Source organism: Eumetopias jubatus, unplaced genomic scaffold, assembly GCF_037043125.1.
Source record: "Eumetopias jubatus isolate StellerSeaLion01/CBP00866 unplaced genomic scaffold, mEumJub1_p1.0 scaffold_8, whole genome shotgun sequence".
NCBI lineage: Eukaryota > Metazoa > Chordata > Mammalia > Carnivora > Otariidae > Eumetopias > Eumetopias jubatus.
In genome coordinates, this window is record NW_028274814.1 from 83,921,069 (window position 1) to 83,938,472 (window position 17,404).

General features: G+C 38.7%; 2 pseudogenes; both read left to right on the forward strand.

Moving 5' to 3' along the window:
• The first annotated feature begins 2,199 nt into the window (after window positions 1–2,199).
• LOC114215015 (olfactory receptor 6C2-like) lies at window positions 2,200–12,476 on the forward strand (annotated as a pseudogene).
• On the forward strand, window positions 2,556–4,657 carry LOC114214867 (procollagen C-endopeptidase enhancer 1 pseudogene; annotated as a pseudogene).
• Window positions 12,477–17,404: the final 4,928 nt, after the last annotated feature.

The window sequence follows — 17,404 nt, forward strand, 5'->3', positions numbered from 1 at the left end:
TGAGGGTTCTAGAGGGGAGGGGGTAGGGGGATGGGTTAGCCTGGTGATGGGTATTGAGGAGGGCACGTTCTGCATGGAGCACTGGGTGTTATGAACAAACAATGAATCATGGAACACTGCACCAAAAACTAATGATGTAATATATGGTGATTAACATAACAATAAAAAAATTAATAAAAAAAAAAAAAGAAATGGGCAGAAGACATGAACAGACATTTTTCCAAAGAAGACATCCAAATGGCCAACAGGCACATGAAAAAGTGCTCAACATCGCTCGGCATCAGGGAAATCCAAATCAAAACCTCAATGAGATACCACCTCACACCCGTCAGAATGGCTAAAATTAACAAGTCAGGGAATGACAGATGTTGGCGGGGATGTGGAGAAAGGGGAACCCTCCTACACTGTTGGTGGGAATGCAAGCTCGTGCGACCCCTCTGGAAAACAGTATGGAGGTTCCTCAAACAGTTGAAATTAGAGCTACCATTCGATCCAGCAATTGCACTACTGGGTATTTACCCCAAAGATACAAATGTAGGGACCCGAAGGGGTATGTGCACCCCAATGTTTATAGCAGCAATGTCCACAATAGCCAAACTGTGGAAAGAGCCAAGATGTCCATCGACGGATGAATGGATAAAGAAGAGGTGGTATATATACACAATGGCATATTATGCAGCCATCAAAAGGAATGAGATCTTGCCATTTGCCACGACGTGGATGGAACTGGAGGGTGTTATGCTGAGTGAAATAAGTCAATCAGAGAAAGACATGTATCATATGACCTCACTGATATGAGGAATTCTTAATCTCAGGAACAAACTGAGGGTTGCTGGAGTGGTTGGGGGTGGGAGGGATGGGGTGGGTGGGTGATGGACATTGGGGAAGATATGTGCTACGGTGAGCGCTGTGAATTGTGTAAGACTGTTGAATCACAGATCTGTACTTCTGAAACAAATAACGCAACATATTTTAAGAAAAAAGGAAAAGAAGAAGATAGCAGAAGAGGAAGAATGAAGGGGAGTAAGTCAGAGGGGGAGACGAACCAGGAGAGATGATGGACTCTGAAAAACAAACTGAGGGTTCTAGAGGGGAGGAGGGTGGGGGGATGGGTTCGCCTGGTGATGGGTATTGAGGAGGGCACATTCTGCATGGAGCACTGGGTGTTATGAACAAACAATGAATCATGGAGCAGTACACCAAAACAAATTATGTAATCTATGGTGATTAACATAACAATAAAAAAATTTTTAAAAAATCAACCAAAGGGAAACTTTAGCAATTATTGAAGAAGAACTTAGAAAGAAGTAGGCAGTTTTTGCTCTTCACTAAGCCAGTGCACTCAATATACATCATCTGAAGTAAATTATGTAATAAAATGATTTCTGTGTCTATGTATACTGTCAGAGAAACATTAGAAAGAGTCAGAGGAGGGAGCCTGAAAATTGGAGTTCCTTTTCAAAACGCACACACAAAACAGAAATAAAAACTACTTTTGGTAACAGTAGGTTAAACAGAAACCTTACTTCAAAAACAGATCTAGAAAGCCTGTTTAATGACAATGCAGCTTCATTTTATCAAGTTCCAAAACTTCCAGCAAAAACATAAAACTGATTATGAAGTTTAGAGTCAATTAGTGAATAGAGAAGATTTCTGGGTATAAATGCAAGTGATGTTACAATACTTTTTATTAAGATTTTATTTATTTATTTATTTGAGAGAAAGAGAGTGCACAAACAGGGCAAGGGGCAGAGGGAGAGAAGCAGTCTCCAGGCTCAGCATGGAGCCCGATGTGGGGCACAATCTAATAACACTGAGATCATGTCCTGAGCCAAAAATCAAGATTTCTGGTATTTTTTGTTTCTGTGTACTTAGTTTCCATTTGATATCATACATTTTTGGCACAAAGAACTTTTGCATTCTGGAGTGCCTGGGTGGCTCTGTTGGTTAATCGTCTGACTCTTGATTTCAGCTCAGGTCACAATCTCAGGGTCTTGAAATTGAGCCCTACATCAGGCTCTGTGCTGGGTGTGGAGCCTGCTTAAGATTCTCTCTTTCCCGGGCGCCTGGGTGGCTCATTTGGTTAAGCGTCTGCTTTCGGTTTAGGTCATGATCCCAGGGTCCTGGGATTGAGTCCCACATTGGACTCCTGGCTCAGCAGGGAGCCTGCTTCTCCCTCTGACCTTCTCCCCTCTCATGCTGTTTCTCTCTCTCTCTCTCTCTCTCTCTCTCTCTCAAATAAATAAAAGTATTTAAATTTTTTAAAAAATCTGTTAAAAAAAATTATCTCTTTCCGTTTCCATCTGCCCTCCCCCACATCCACGCTCACACACTCTCTTTCTCTCTCTCTAAAAAAACAAAAAAAAAAACAACAAAAAAAAAACAAAAAGAAACAAAACTTTTAGCATTCTTTTAAGTGGAACTCTACTGGAAATAGCTTACCTCAGCTTTTTCTGTGTAAAAATGTCTTATTTTGTTTTCACATCTGATGAGCTTTTTGCTGAATAAGAATCTTAGTTTGTTGTTGTTGTTGTTGCCCTTTCAGCATTACAAAGATGCCATTCCATTGTCTTCATACTGGTGAGTTTTCTTTGCTTTTCAGCCCATTCCCAGCTTTCTGGATCCTAGAAGATTTTTCTCTATCCTGTTAGACTGCCCCCATTTTTGGAGATTGGCTACCATGCATCTTGTGTTGATTTGGAATATATTGAAAGTTTCTTTTAGCTCTATATCCCCTTCCTCATTCTTCTGCATTTGAAAACTTGAAATATATTCAGAAGACATTTGACTTGCATTTGGGACAATATCTGCTCCTTTCCCCCAGCTTATTTCACTTAGCCTAATGTCTTCAAGTTTCATCCATGTTGTAGCATGTGTCAGAATTCCATTCCTTTTTAAGGCTGAATAACATTCCCTTGCATGTATATACTACATTTTCTTTACCCACTCATTTGTCAGTGGACATTTTGTTGCTTCTATCTTTTGGTTATGGTGAAGAATGCTGCTATGAGTACTGGTGTACCAATATTAGTTCAATCTGCAGCTTTCAATTTTTTTAGGTATATACTGAGAAGGGGAATTATTGGATCATATGGGCAATTCAATGTTTAATTTTCTGAGGAATCTCTATGCTGTTTTCCACAATGGTTGCACCATTTTACGTTGCACCCAGAAATGCAGATTAAAATTTCTCCACTATTTTGCGGGGTTTAAAACATACATAAATGTTAAGTGTATGAGGGCAAAGGCCAGGAGGATAAACATAGAAGTCACACTTGTATGGTTCTTAATTATATATATGAAGGGATATATCATCAATTGAAGATAGATTGTGATAAGTTTAATATGTATGCTATAAATAAATCCAAAAATAACAGAAGTTTATAGCATATAGGTCAAAAAAGGGAATCAAATGGAATTAATCTCAAAGAAAGTAGAAAAAGAAGAAAAAAGAAACTAAGAAAGAACACAAATAATAGGGAACAGATAGTATATTAGATTCAAATCTAAGCATATCAACAATCATATCAAATGTAAATTATTTGAACAGCAAACTTAAAAGTCAGAAATTGTCACATTTGGACATCATTGAGCCCTGGGACCAGGTACCAACCCATGCCAGGGATGCCCTCAGGAACCTAGGCAATGTCCTCCAGCATGAAGCCAGCAAATACTTACTGACCAATTGCTATGTCCTAAGAACTGAAAACCTGGTGCGGAGCAAAAATAGACCCAGAACTGCTTGCACTCAAACAAAAAAGGTAAAATTACACCTGTGACAAGTCTTACTGAAAGTGAGGTGATCTCACTGACCTTCAGGAAGTTTGCCCTGGAGTCTGACACATATTGCAGCTATAACTCGGTCCACAGAGCCGTGAGCGAGGACACCAAGTGGCTGGGGAAGTTCTGTGGCGACACAACCCTGGGTCCCATCTCCTCCGAAGGGAATGAGCTCTTGGATCAGCTCGTCTCTGACCTCAGTATCACGGCATGCCGATAGCTTCTCCACCTCCTACAAGACCCTGCCAGTGCACCACCAAAAAAGGGCAGGTCCAGGGCCCCGGGGAAGATGCTCGGTCGGGTACGCCCCTCCTCAACCCAGGCCCCAAGTCCGGACTCCCATCTGCAGAGAAACCAAAGGCCTCCTCTGAGGCCCAGGCAACTCTGGGGGGCCCTAATGTGCCCAGTGTCCCCTGCCCAAAGCAGTGCCAATGAATAGGCACCTTGGAGACCAACATCCGTACCAGCAACCTGGTGGTGCCCGCAACAGTGAAGTCTGTGGTTCCGGGCCCAGGGGAAGCCTCCGATGTCACTGTCAGTCTCACTGGTGCTTACAAAACCGGAAGCCTGGACCTGCCCTCTCCACTCACTGACACCCCCTGAAGTTTTACAGGCCCTGCCAGCAGTGCCTCCCCAGAAGAAAGAATCCATTTATCTGATGATAGGCCATGCAGAAGACAACAGAAGTCCTATCCTTCCTCCAAAGGGCTTCGTGGTTCTCTACCGGCCCAACCAGGACCAGATTCTCCCCACTCTCAGCAAGACGACATGCCCCTCCCAGCCTGTTCGGCTGCTGGGTCCCAGGCCTGAAACCCAGGCCAGACTCCCAGCCCCTAGCCTTACAGATTCCTTTCTTATCCAAATAAATGTTTCTTGACTGGAAAAAAGAAAAAGAAGAAAATTGTCACATTGGGAGGGAAAAGAGAGGCAACTCTGCTGCCTAAAGAAAAGTAAGCAAAAAAAAAAGGGGGGGGGCAAACCAGGAAACAGACTCTTAACTACACAGAACAAACTAAGGGTTACCAGAAGGGAGGTGGACACGGAGTGGGCTAGATGGGTGATGGGTATTAAGGAGGGCACTTGCTATGATGAGCACTGGGTGTTGTATGTAAGTGTTGAATCATTAAATTCTACACCTAAAACTAAATAAATAAATAAACCACATAGACAATTTTAAAAACTTAAAGGCAGAAATAAGGGAGGGAACGTTTAAAAATGGAAAAATATACACAATAATAACACTAATCAAAAAAAGTCGGAGTGGCCATATTAACATCAAAGTAGATTAAAGCAAAAAATATTAATTGGGATAAAAACATCATTTTTCAATGACAAAGGGGTTTATTCTTCAAGAAACTTTAACTACCCTATTTATTCTTCAAGAAACCTTAACTACTGGGTGCCTGCATGGCTCAGTCGGTTAAGTGTCTGCCGTTGGCTTAGGTCATGATCCCAGAGTCCGGATATCAAGTCCCACATCAGGCTCCCTGCTCACTGGGGAGTCTGCTTCTCCCTCTACCTCTGCTCCTTCTCTCTCTCTCTCTTTCTCTCTCTCTCTCAAATAAATAAATAAAATCTTTAAGAGAAAAAAAAGAAACCTTAACTACTGTAAATGCTTATGCATATAATAAAGAACTTCAAAATACATGCCACAAAATCTGATAAAACAGCAAGAAGAAAAAGAAAAAAACACACAATTATAATAAAAAAATGTCAACATGCCTGTCTCAATAATTAACTGAATCATTATCCAGAAATCCATTAAGTATACAGAAGACATTATCTATCACCATGATCTGACATTTACAGAACACTTCAAGGACAAAAACAAAGGGCAGAACTGTTGTAAGTTTCACAAATGATATTTATCAAGTTAGGCAATATTCAGGGCTCTGAAACAAGCATTGTTAAATTTTAAATGATTTAAATTACACAAAGTATGTTATCTGGCCACATGGAATTAAATTAGAAATCACTGACAAATTTTCCTGAGAGACACCCATGACTGGGAAACAAATATCAAAATTTGTGGGATGCAGCTAAAACACTATTTGTAGGGAAATTAATGGCTCTGTAGCAATAATAGTGATTAAAATAATTGTAATGTGTATCATTGGCCATAATTTTAGTCACATAGCCATACCAGGTATAAGAGAGACTGAGTAGTATTTTATCTGGGCAGTTTGCACCCTGTATAAAATAGAGGTTCAGTTGCTATGGATAAGGGAAGAGAAATACCAGACAGGACATTACCAGTCCCTGCCATAGCCCATCAAGACATTCTTCAAAAATTTACTCTAAATAGAGAGATCTCCTTTCCCCCAGCCTACCCCCTCTGCCAGGGAAGACTTTCAATCACTCTCTGCCAACAATGGGATGACAGAAGTGTGATGTGATGTGGCTGGTCAGGGTGAGAAACCTCAGCACAGGAGCACCGGCTGGACTGAGTACAGGGGCAGTAAAGACATCTGCTTCAGTGGGGGCAGCAGGAACACACCTCTACTCTGTCACTTGACACCGGGATCAATATGAGCAGCAAGAGTAAGAATCTCCAGAAATGACAGCAGAGATAGTCAAAGAAAAAGCTCTATTCAAGTTCACTGGGCAGTAATAAACCATAGCAAAACCAGAAACATATCCCAGAACCAGGCAATTTTTTTATTCAGTATTTGGGAGGCAAAACTCCATTGCTTCAAATACCAAAAGTAGTTTCACTGCCTAGCCGAAAAGTCTTAAGTAGAAGGAGAAATTATGAAAATAAAGGCCAGGTAGCACTAAAAGAACATCAAGTTTGAAAATTAAATGTGGGTAAGTCTCTTAAATATGGGGACAAGTAGCTAGGGTAGCATGGAGGAAGAAGAAGAATCTTGATATTTGAATAAACCTTTACCCAAACCCTGCACCAACTCTGTAGGGCATTCTGAACACTCATTTCTCTGCTCCTCAGTTACTTCTTCTGTAAAATCAGGATAGTTTGGGATTTTTTTTTTAATTTAAGATTTATGTCAAAGATAAGTAATACATAATATATCCAAAGTGCCAGAACGTCTAATTCTAGGAGAAATATAGAGATTCAACAGAGAAATCCAAACAGAATTCAGATGGCATCAGACCATCCTCAGTGTCTCTGAAGACATTGTTCCCACTGCTACATGCGTTTTTACATTGTTGATTAGACTGCGACCAATTCATTAGTAACTTTTGAAACTGGGTCACCAAGGACTATTTTGTTGTTCACTCAGATGTTCCCTGTGCACTGGTAACAAACTAAACATATAAAAGAAATGTTGCTATTATAGAATTTGCAGGGAAGCTTGCCTCCCTGCCCAAGAAGATCAGATATACCCCTCTGACAAACCTAGAGAGAAAGTTCCTTACCTCTGCAGCTTTTTTTCCTTTAAATGAACACAGCAACTGTGAAATCTAGTATCAGTGCCATTTTATAGCCTTGGTGAGAGAAGCGGAGACTAAACCTGGGCTCATTGTATCAGGAGCCGTGGACATTTAGGAAAGGTCAGTTGTCAGGCTTGCCTGTGAGAGGGTATGTGTGGGCACACACGATTGTGTGGAGGGTAAGGCTGGGGGCTGTGATAGGTGGAATATGAGAGTGGGAACAGAAGTACACACACAACTCCTCACCAACTGAAAGCTGCTCAAATTGTGATTCTCTGAAGGGCCTCTGATAAAGAACTGTCAGAAAAGTAAGTAATTGTCATGACATATTTTTCCAAATTCTCCAAACATAGGCAGCGGGTGAACACAGTCAATTTTTAAAATCTGGAATTCAGTTCGTTATAATTGATACTGCAGAAAAGTATTTAGGAATCATTTCTGATAGGTTGTTATTCTGAAGGATATGAAATTAGAATTTTCTGCCATGGTTATTTTACAACTATGAGTTAAGGAAGCTCTTTTTTTATTGTATTTTTTTTTTTAGAAGCAGGGGGCAGAAGGAGAGGGAGAGAGAGAATCTTTTTTATTATTATTAACATATAATGTATTATTTGTTTCAGGGGTACAGGTCCGTGATTCAACAGTCTTACACAATTCACAGCACTCACCATAGCATATACCCTCCTTAGTGTCCATCACCCAGCCACCCCATCCCTCCCACCCCCCACCACTCCAGCAACCCTCAGTTTGTTTCCTGAGATTAAGAGTGGGAGAGAGATAACCTTAAGCAGGCTCCACACCCAGTGCAGAGCCCAACACGGGGCTCCATCTCACAACTCTGAGATCATGACCCAAGTGGAAACCAAGAATTACAGTCTCAGCCAACTGGGCCACCCAGGCACCCCAAGCTGAGGAAGCTTAAAAGATAGAAAAATAAAGGGCAACAGAAAAGACACTGCCACCCAATAATATCCACTAGTGTCACAGAAATCAAATAATATCAGTATTACAAATTACCTTTCAAGGAACCTCCCCTTATTCTCTGTTATTTAGGTCCTTTTCACCACTTTTCTTTGGAGGGGAGAAGGGTGGTAGTGGTGGCAGAATTTACTCTTCTTGAATCTCTTCCATCTAGTCCATGGACAGCCTCTGACCCAAATGAAGACTAAATGAGGTTTGTTCCAAAATTAAGGAGGGTCAAAGTGTCCCAAATATATTCACTACATAGGAAGTCGTTGAAAGAATAAACTGACTCACAGTCACTCATCTAACTCCCAAAGTGCCAGTGAAAGTAAGTGGTTTTGTATAGGTAAGTCTTCAAGGCCTATCTGTGAACGGTAATTGAAAACACTACTTACAGGAAGAGGGTGGTAAATTTTATTATTTATTTGATTAAATTGTTTCAAATTTTAATTGATCTGAATTCAAACTTAAATAAGTTTTAGTCCCCCAGAGAAATTTTCCCAGTATAACAGAGAACATCAGTATGATTGCTGGTAAAAGCCAAGACGAAGCAGTCTTATATCCAAAGGATCTGCCCCCACAGGCTTAACTGCATTATCAAAAGTAGCGTTTATTTACAAGCTTCCTGAATTAAAAACACAGTGTCGCTGAAGGTTAACACATATTATATTAAGCATTTTAAACATTAAATTCATGATCAAATACTAGTATGACTGAGTTCATCAGTCTTTCCTATCAATATAGAAGAATTCATGTTTTGATAAGAGAAAGAAATAATTTTAGATCCTAAGAACTTCATAAGAGAGAGAGAGAAATGGAGTTACATTGTCAATAACCAGTACAAGGATTTACACTCTTCTACAGTGGAAGGGAGAGAGGGAAGAAATGAATCTGACCCATCATTCAGTTTGGCCTATCAGAGTCTTTCCCCTGGCAAGTAGGTGGCAAGACACTATTTCTCCAGTAAGTCATTTCTCCCATGAGCTAAGGGGGGAGGGAGCTGTCTCTGTTCCCAGATCACGTCTGCGAACCTTGAGCAGTACACCTTGCTGACTCAGTTTATTTGGCTGTGAATCTCTTACAGATTCACAGCCAATGGTAGTAAAAAGAAAAAAACCTAGAGAAACTGAATAAATATAGGGAAATATAAATAGCTATTAATAACTAATAAATATCTAATAACTAAGAGTGATGGCCAAGGAACAAGCATGGAGTAGTTATCACCCAAAATGCTCAGCTCTATTTTCACTGTTAATCTTGTGCATCAAAATGCAATATTATCTCCTACTGGTAGCCTGAAAGCTCCTTGAGGGAGCAATTTGTTAAGGACAGGAGCTCCAGGCTCTGATATTATGTTCTTTAAATAACAGGCTTATTAGATATTTAGTTGAATGAATAAATGTCGATTATTTACTTGAGCAATACAAGAGTAACTTAATGTAATTTTGATTCTCTATTCAGAAAACATACATTGGATACAAACAGGGACAATTGTTTAAAACATAAGAGATTAGTTTTTACTCTCGTGTGGAAGTGTATAGGATTTCCCTACAAACACTAGAGTTATGCCTAAATTTGCTCATGTAACAATCAATTCCCCCTAATAAAACCCTACTATAGGCTAATATATTAAGTTATTATTAACCATTGATATCTCCAATGAGAATGCATTTACTGAATCTTCTTTTACAGGATGGATACCTGAAAGCAGCTGCTTGAAATACGAATCTCAGTGAGGCTGTTTTGACATGAAGGAGCGAGGGAATTTCCTTAGCACCTATCTAATGGGATTTCAGGGGGTGGGGAATGTAAATTGGAGTACAGGGAGGCTTAACACTCATGGGAGGTGCAGAAGTAGACAGTGACAAATGTCATTGAGAAAGGTAAGGTACTTCATAATACACTTATGAAGATTGGCTCATATGTGTCCATTTGTTTCTGGATGTTGCTTGGCCAAGTTACATATGTCAAAAGCCAGAAAACATAAGCAGCAGGGTAGGGAGCTGGTTTATTAGTGAGGAAAGTTGATTTGAAGTGGGAAGCAGCAGAAGTTGTTCAAAGAGGTCACTAAGATAAACCCTAAGACAGATTCCGAAGGTTAAGTGCTATGAAGAACACAGGGCTGGTCAGGCTGATCAGGCTGGCAAAGAAACAAATACCACAGATCACTCCCTCTGGACACCATCCATGACCCAAAGCACCACAACAGGACTTATATTTAAAGTATATATAAATTGGGTTTATAGTCAAGTTCCAGAAAAACATTTCTTTATATCGCTTCAGGAAACCTCTGCCTAGGCAGTCCCAAACTGGCTTAAAAATACTCTCATTTGCCTAAACATAGGGTGAAAAACAAAACTACATCTTTGTGTTTTAAACTTTTTATCTCCCTATTTAGAAATAATTCAAAGTGAAAAGAGCAGAACTAACATAAATGAATGTGCTGTTAAGATTCAGCTTAACAACATAAGATGATCAACATAAAATACTAGTTAAACATCTGTCCAAACCCATAGAATGTACAAGAGTGAACCATAATATAAATTATGTACTCTGATGTGTCAATGTAGGCTCATCATTTCTAACAAAGGTAACACTCTGGTGGGGGATGTTGATAATACAGGAGACTATGCATTTGTAAAGGCAGGAGGTATATGGGATATATCTGTACCTTCCCCTTCAATTTTGCTGTGATCCTAAGATTACCCAAAAAAAAATAAGTTTTAATTTTAAAACACACCAAAAAACACACCAAAAATACTAATTAACAGATCCTTCTTGGTTTTGAAAATGGACCATTTCAGTACGGTGTGGAAAAACAAAGGAAAGTAAGGATGGGGGGAATCGAAAACTGACACAACTATCTCCAGGATAAGGACAAATAAAATCTGTACAATAAGGCAATATTGCTGAGAAACGGCAAATCAGACATATGATTTATGTTTTGTTCTTATTTGATATCTTCATAAATATGCTTTCTAGTTAGTTAAAAGCACAAGATCCATACTAGATATTTCCTATAGATGTCTCTATGTTAACAAATGGAATTAAGTAAAAGAAGAAAGTGCATGTGAGCCGGCTTGCCAGGATGTTTTTCTTCAGGTTCCAATACTAGCTTTTTGTTTGTTTGTTTGTTTTAATAAGCTTGTGTTTCTTTTTTTTAATTTTTTTTAAAGATTTTATTTATTTGACAGAGAGAGACACAGCGAGAGAGGGAACACAAGCAGGGGGAGTGGGAGAGGGAGAAGCAGGCCTCCCGCTGAGCAGGGAGCCCGATGCGGGGCTCGATCCCAGGACCCTGGGATCATGACCTGAGCCGAAGCAGACGCTTAACGACTGACCACCCAGGCGCCCAATACTAGCTTTTTATGATACTTCTGTCTCCAGGCAGAATCCCTCTTGACTTGGTGCAAGGCAGTGATGAGAAATCACACCACAGTAACAACATTCATCCTGCTGGGATTGACAGATGACCCAAAAATACAAGTTCTGCTTTTTCTTTTTCTTTCTCACATGTTGAGTGTGACTGGAAACCTCATCATTACCACCCTCACACTTTTGGATTCCCATCTTAAACTCCCATGTATTCTTTCCTCCGAAATGTCTTTCTTAGAAGTCTCATTCACCACTGTCTTTATTCCCAGAATCCCATATACTATGACAACTCGAGATAATACCATTACCTATAATGCTTGTGCCACCAAATTATTTTTTGTTGTCCTCTTTGGAGCAAGAGAATTTTTTCTCCTTGCTGCCATGTCCTATGACCACTATGTGGCCATTTGTAAGCCTCTGCATTACACGACCATCATGAACAGCAGAGTCTGCACTGCCCTCATTCTCTGCTGCTGGTTTGCCGGCCTGTTAATCATCTTCCCACCTCTTGGCATGGGCCTCCAGCTGGAATTCTGTGACTCCAATGTGACTGATCATTTCAACTGTGATGCATCTCCTATTTTACAGATAGCCTGCTTGGACACAGTGTTAATAGAGAGAGTTGTTTTGAGTTTTGCCGTGCTGATGCTCATTATTGCCTTAGTGTGTGTAGTCCTCTCCTATACCTACATCATTAAGACCATTCTGCCCTTCTGCTCAACAGAGGAGAAGGGCCTTTTCCACCTGCTCTTCCCATATGATTGTGGTTTCCATCACTTATGGCAGCTGTATCTTCATCTACACCAAACCTTCAGCAAAGGAAGGAGTAGCTATTAATAGTGTCTGTGATCATTACTTCAGTTGCCCCTTTGCTTAATCCATTCATTTATCCACTTCAAAACAAACAAGTGAAAAATGCCTTCAAAGACACAGTAAAATGCACTGTATTTCTCACAAAGAAGTAAGAGACCATTTATGTTTTTTGAGGCTAAGTTAAATTTAAATCTGAATAACCCATGAGCAACATTCATGAATATGCCAAATAAGTGGTTTAAATTAACTGTATTCTTTCCTTTAAGCCAATTTACCCACAGAAATGTTTCTACTGCCCATTCTGGCAATTTTTTGAGTGTACTGTATCCTGAAATACAATATGACTACAGAAGAGAAAGAACAAGACTTCCAAGTACTGAATGTGTTCTACTGACATCGCCATTGATGGTGTTTAAACATAGACTCAAGGAGAACAAGACTGAATTTAGGGGTAGAACAACTAAGTCCTGCATAGATAACTTCTTCAATATCCAGACTTATATTATCCTTTAATTTAAGAAGAATGTTAATGAGAGATGGGCGAAATCCGTGAAGGGGGTCAGGTGCATGGTGGTGGATGGTAACTAGATTTGTGGTACTGATCCCTTTGTAACATATACAGATGTCAATCATAATGCAATATACCTAAAACTTATATAATGTTATACACCAATTTTACCTCAATTTTTTTAAAAAAGAAGAATGTTAGAGATTAGGAGTCTTGATCAAAACATCAAAAATGTTACTAATTTGAGAAGGGGCAACTGGTTAGCACAGACTGACTACTGAAGACAAAATCCAGGTATAGTTGGGAAAAAAAATAATAGAAAAAAGGGAGAGACGTGGGAAAAAAGTAACAGTCATTCAGGAATGTTGGACCAAATAATTGGAATTTTTTTCTATTAAATGTAGAAACAGTAATTGTGGAAGTAAAGTTGTGTGCTTTCATAGCACATATACAACCATTATCTATGCTTATTAAACATCATCCAGTTGCTCAAATGTATTTTTTATTTTGTACTCTTTAATTGTTCATACAAGGTAATGGCCATCATATAAGTTTCTTTTATACTTCAAAAATATTCAGGGTTACCTGGGTGGCTCAGTCGGTTAAGCGTCTGCCTTCGGCTCAGGTCATGATCCCGGGGTCCTGGGATCGAGTCCCGCATTGGGCTCCTTGCTCTGCGGGGAGCCTGCTTCTCCCTCTCCTCCCCACTGTGCTTTCTCTCTCACTATCTCTGTCTCTCTCTCTCAAATAAATAAAGAAAATCTAAAAAAATTTTTTTAATAAATAAAATAAAAAATATTCAGGGAAAATAGAATTCTATTCTCCAAGGCCTTTCTTCTTTTTTCACTTAAAATTTCTAAAAACCTACAAAATCCCACTACATGTTCAAAAGCTTCTCTTCTGATAATTAATTTAAGCATGCATCTATATGTTGTATGTTTTTACTTAGTAGTTGGGTTGATTACTTCACCTGAATTGTGAATCCTTAGCAAACAGAGTTTGTCTAGGAATCTCATTGCTTGTTTCAGATGATGACAGGAAAGTTAAGAATATTGTAGATTCAAAAAAATATCCTTCCTAATTTGCCATTCAACAATCAAGTGCATCTGGATAGGTCCAATACTGGAAATTCAGTAGGCTCATAAAAGGTAATCCTCTCCTTCTGATTTAGATGATGAGATAGTCTCCTCTTCTTCACTGACTCAGTAAGAGGAAATGGAAAAGGGTTGCCTTGTGTCAGGTCTTTGGAGCTGGAGGTAGTGCATCAAATAACAGGTCACACTTGGACCCAACTCCAGTTCCTAAACATAACTCAAATATTACTGAAATTGATCATGGCTTTTCATTTTCCCAGCTTCAACAATGAAAATATTCAGAACTTTGTTGAACTTAATTTTATGTGTACGTTCCCTTGACATAGAAGGGACAAATTTTTACACCAGCCTGCTCTCCCTCAGCTCTTTCTTCTAGATCCCCTATTTCAGTCATTCAGTGTTATCAGTTTCTTCCATCAAAAAGTTCTTGTTTACATCTCATATTCCTGCCATACTTCTAATCTAAAATTGTATCTTTCAACCAGAATTATCTTGACAACTGCCTAATGATATCCTATTTCTAATCTCTTCTCTGTATTAGTCAGCCTAAGCAATATCACAATATGTATTTTCCTTAAACACTATTTTAATTAGTGTACTTCTTCCTTTAAATCTTCTAAAGCCTTTTAGTACTTAATTTTGAAACTCATTCTCTTAGCAATCCAGAGTTGCCAAACTATGTTCATAGTTGCCATCTACGTTCAACCTCACTAATCCAAACATTTTCTGCAACCCGTCAACATTAACCCTAAACCAAAATCTAAGCTTTTCACAGAATACTCACTTACCTGAAATATCCTTCATTTTCCCTTATTCAAACCTATTTATATCCTATTCAAACATAAGTGATTTTTAAGAACCCAGTTCAAATCCATCTTCCATTTCCCTCCTCTCATCCTTTCTTCCCAAAATGATTTTCTATTTCCATACACCCCATAGGAATTCTTGTTAATTCCACATATTTTGTCATTATTCCCCAATTGGTTTGCATTGTTTATGTTCTATATGTTTCATCTTGTCTCTATAATTCTCCAAGGGCAAACATCTTTGACAAAGGAAGTATTTTAAAATTTTCTTAATAATAAATGCCAGTTTATCACCTCTACACTAGGTGTTGGTTGTACAGATCTGACTGCCTGAACTGAACTCTTTTTTAAAGAAGTCTCACATAGTTCAATAATATAGGACAGTGGATTTTTTAATATTTTTAAATTATTTCCTCATTGTTTGCCTTAACTTTGCTCCGACAATTCTAATGAAACCAAATTCTCCCTTCCTGATTAGACATAATCTGATCTGTATCACTTAAACCACACACTATAGTTGTTCACACTATTTCTCCTGCTTGCATCCAACACATATCATCATTCTTTCATTTATTCATTCAACAATTACTGAGTAACTACTATGTGCCAGATACTCTTTATGAACAGATAGGACAAGGTTTCTGGCCTCATGGAACTTGTATTCCACCCTCAAGAAGGAAAAAGACAATGCTTATAAATAAACAGGACCTCCCAGATTCACTCCTTCCCTTGGTCTCTAGAACCCTTCTTTAAGTATGGCCTTCTTGGAAAATAAAAATAAATACAATTATATTGATGAGGTATGTCCAAGGAACAGAGAAAGCAACTGAAAGAGTTTCCAATGGCCAAAGTTGGAACAATTTGGGTAACAAAATAAATAAAATAGTAGTAGATAATAACCCAAAGAATAAAATAAATATCCAAGAATTCGTACTGATATAAATAAATGATTGAATAAATTAATAAATGAGGGAGAAGAGACAAATCTCCTCTGCAGAAGTCTTCCAAATAATTTATGTAGATACTCCATCCTAAAGAAAAGGAAAACTTTACAGTAGAAAAACTGACAATCTCTCAGTCAAGTGATCCAGGTCAATAGCAACAGTCGTAAATCATTTTGACAGTATGTATCTTTGACAGGATGTGATAAAAATACCACTTTGCTTCTGTAGTCTTCTTCCCAATAGCATCAGACAAATTCCAATAATGGGGCATTCCATGAAATATCTGGCCAGTAATCCTCAATAATATAATCCTCAGTAACCCCTGTCAGGGTCTTCAAATATAAGGAAGGTCTGAGAAACTGTCACAATCAAGAGGAGCCTAAAGATAATATAACAACTAAATACAGTAATACAACTAAAGATAATAGAAAAAATTAAGATAATATAACAACTAAATATGATATCCTAAAATGAGATCCTGGAATAGAAAAAAGATACTGAAAGGTGAAAACTCAGAAAATCTTAATAATTATTAAATATGGATTTTATTTAATAATAATATATCAGTAATGGTTCATTAATTGTAACAAGGGCACCGTACTAATGTGAGATGTTAATAATAGGGGAAACTGGGCATATGATGTATGGGAACCAGCTATACTACCTACTCAATTTTTCTGTAAGTCTAAAACTCTTCTAAAAAAATAAGATCTATTAAAAAATACTGTCCTCAAGTTCAATGACAACTATTTTCTCCATGCTGAAAAAATGTAAAGCTACTTAAGTGATGGATTTGAAAGAAAATTTAAAGACCTCTCTTGCAGGCTACTCAACACAAGGATGCCATTCAACCCCATTGTTTCATTTCTCTCATTCTTTTCTTTTTTTTAATAATTTTTATTGTTATGTTAATCACCATATATTACAACATTAGTTTTTGATGTAGTGTTCCATGATTCATTGTTTGTGCATAACACCCAGTGCTCCACGCAGAATGTGCCTTCTTTAATACCCATCACCAGGCTAACCCATCCCCCACCCCCCTCCCCTCTAGAACCCTCAGTATCTTTGTCAGAGTCCATCGTCTCTCATGGTTCGTCTCCCCCTCCGACTTACTCCCCCTTCATTCTTCCCCTCCTGCTATCTTCTTCTTTTTTTTCCCTTAACATATATTGCATTATTTCTTTCAGAAGTACAGATCCGTGATTCATCAGTCTTGTACAATTCACAGCACTCACCATAGCACATACCCTCCCCAATGTCTAGCACCCAGCCACCCAATCCCTCCCACACCCACCACTCCAGCAACACTCAGTTTGTTCCCTGAGATTAAGAATTCCTCATATCAGTGAGGTCATATGATACATGTCTTTCTCTGATTGACTTATTTCACTCAGCATAACACCCTCCAGTTCCATCCACGTCGTTGCAAATGACAAGATCTAATTCCTTTTGATGGCTGCATAATATTCCATTGTGTATATATACCACCTCTTCTTTATCCATTCATCTGTCGATGGACATCTTGGCTCTTTCCACAGTTTGGCTATTGTGGACATTGCTGCTATAAACATTGGGGTACACATACCCCTTCGGATACCTACATTTCTATCTTTGGGGTAAATACCCAGTAGTGCAATTGATGGATCAAATGGTAGCTCTAATTTCAACTGTTTGAGGAACCTCCATACTGTTTTCCAGAGTGGATGCACCAGCTTGCATTCCCAC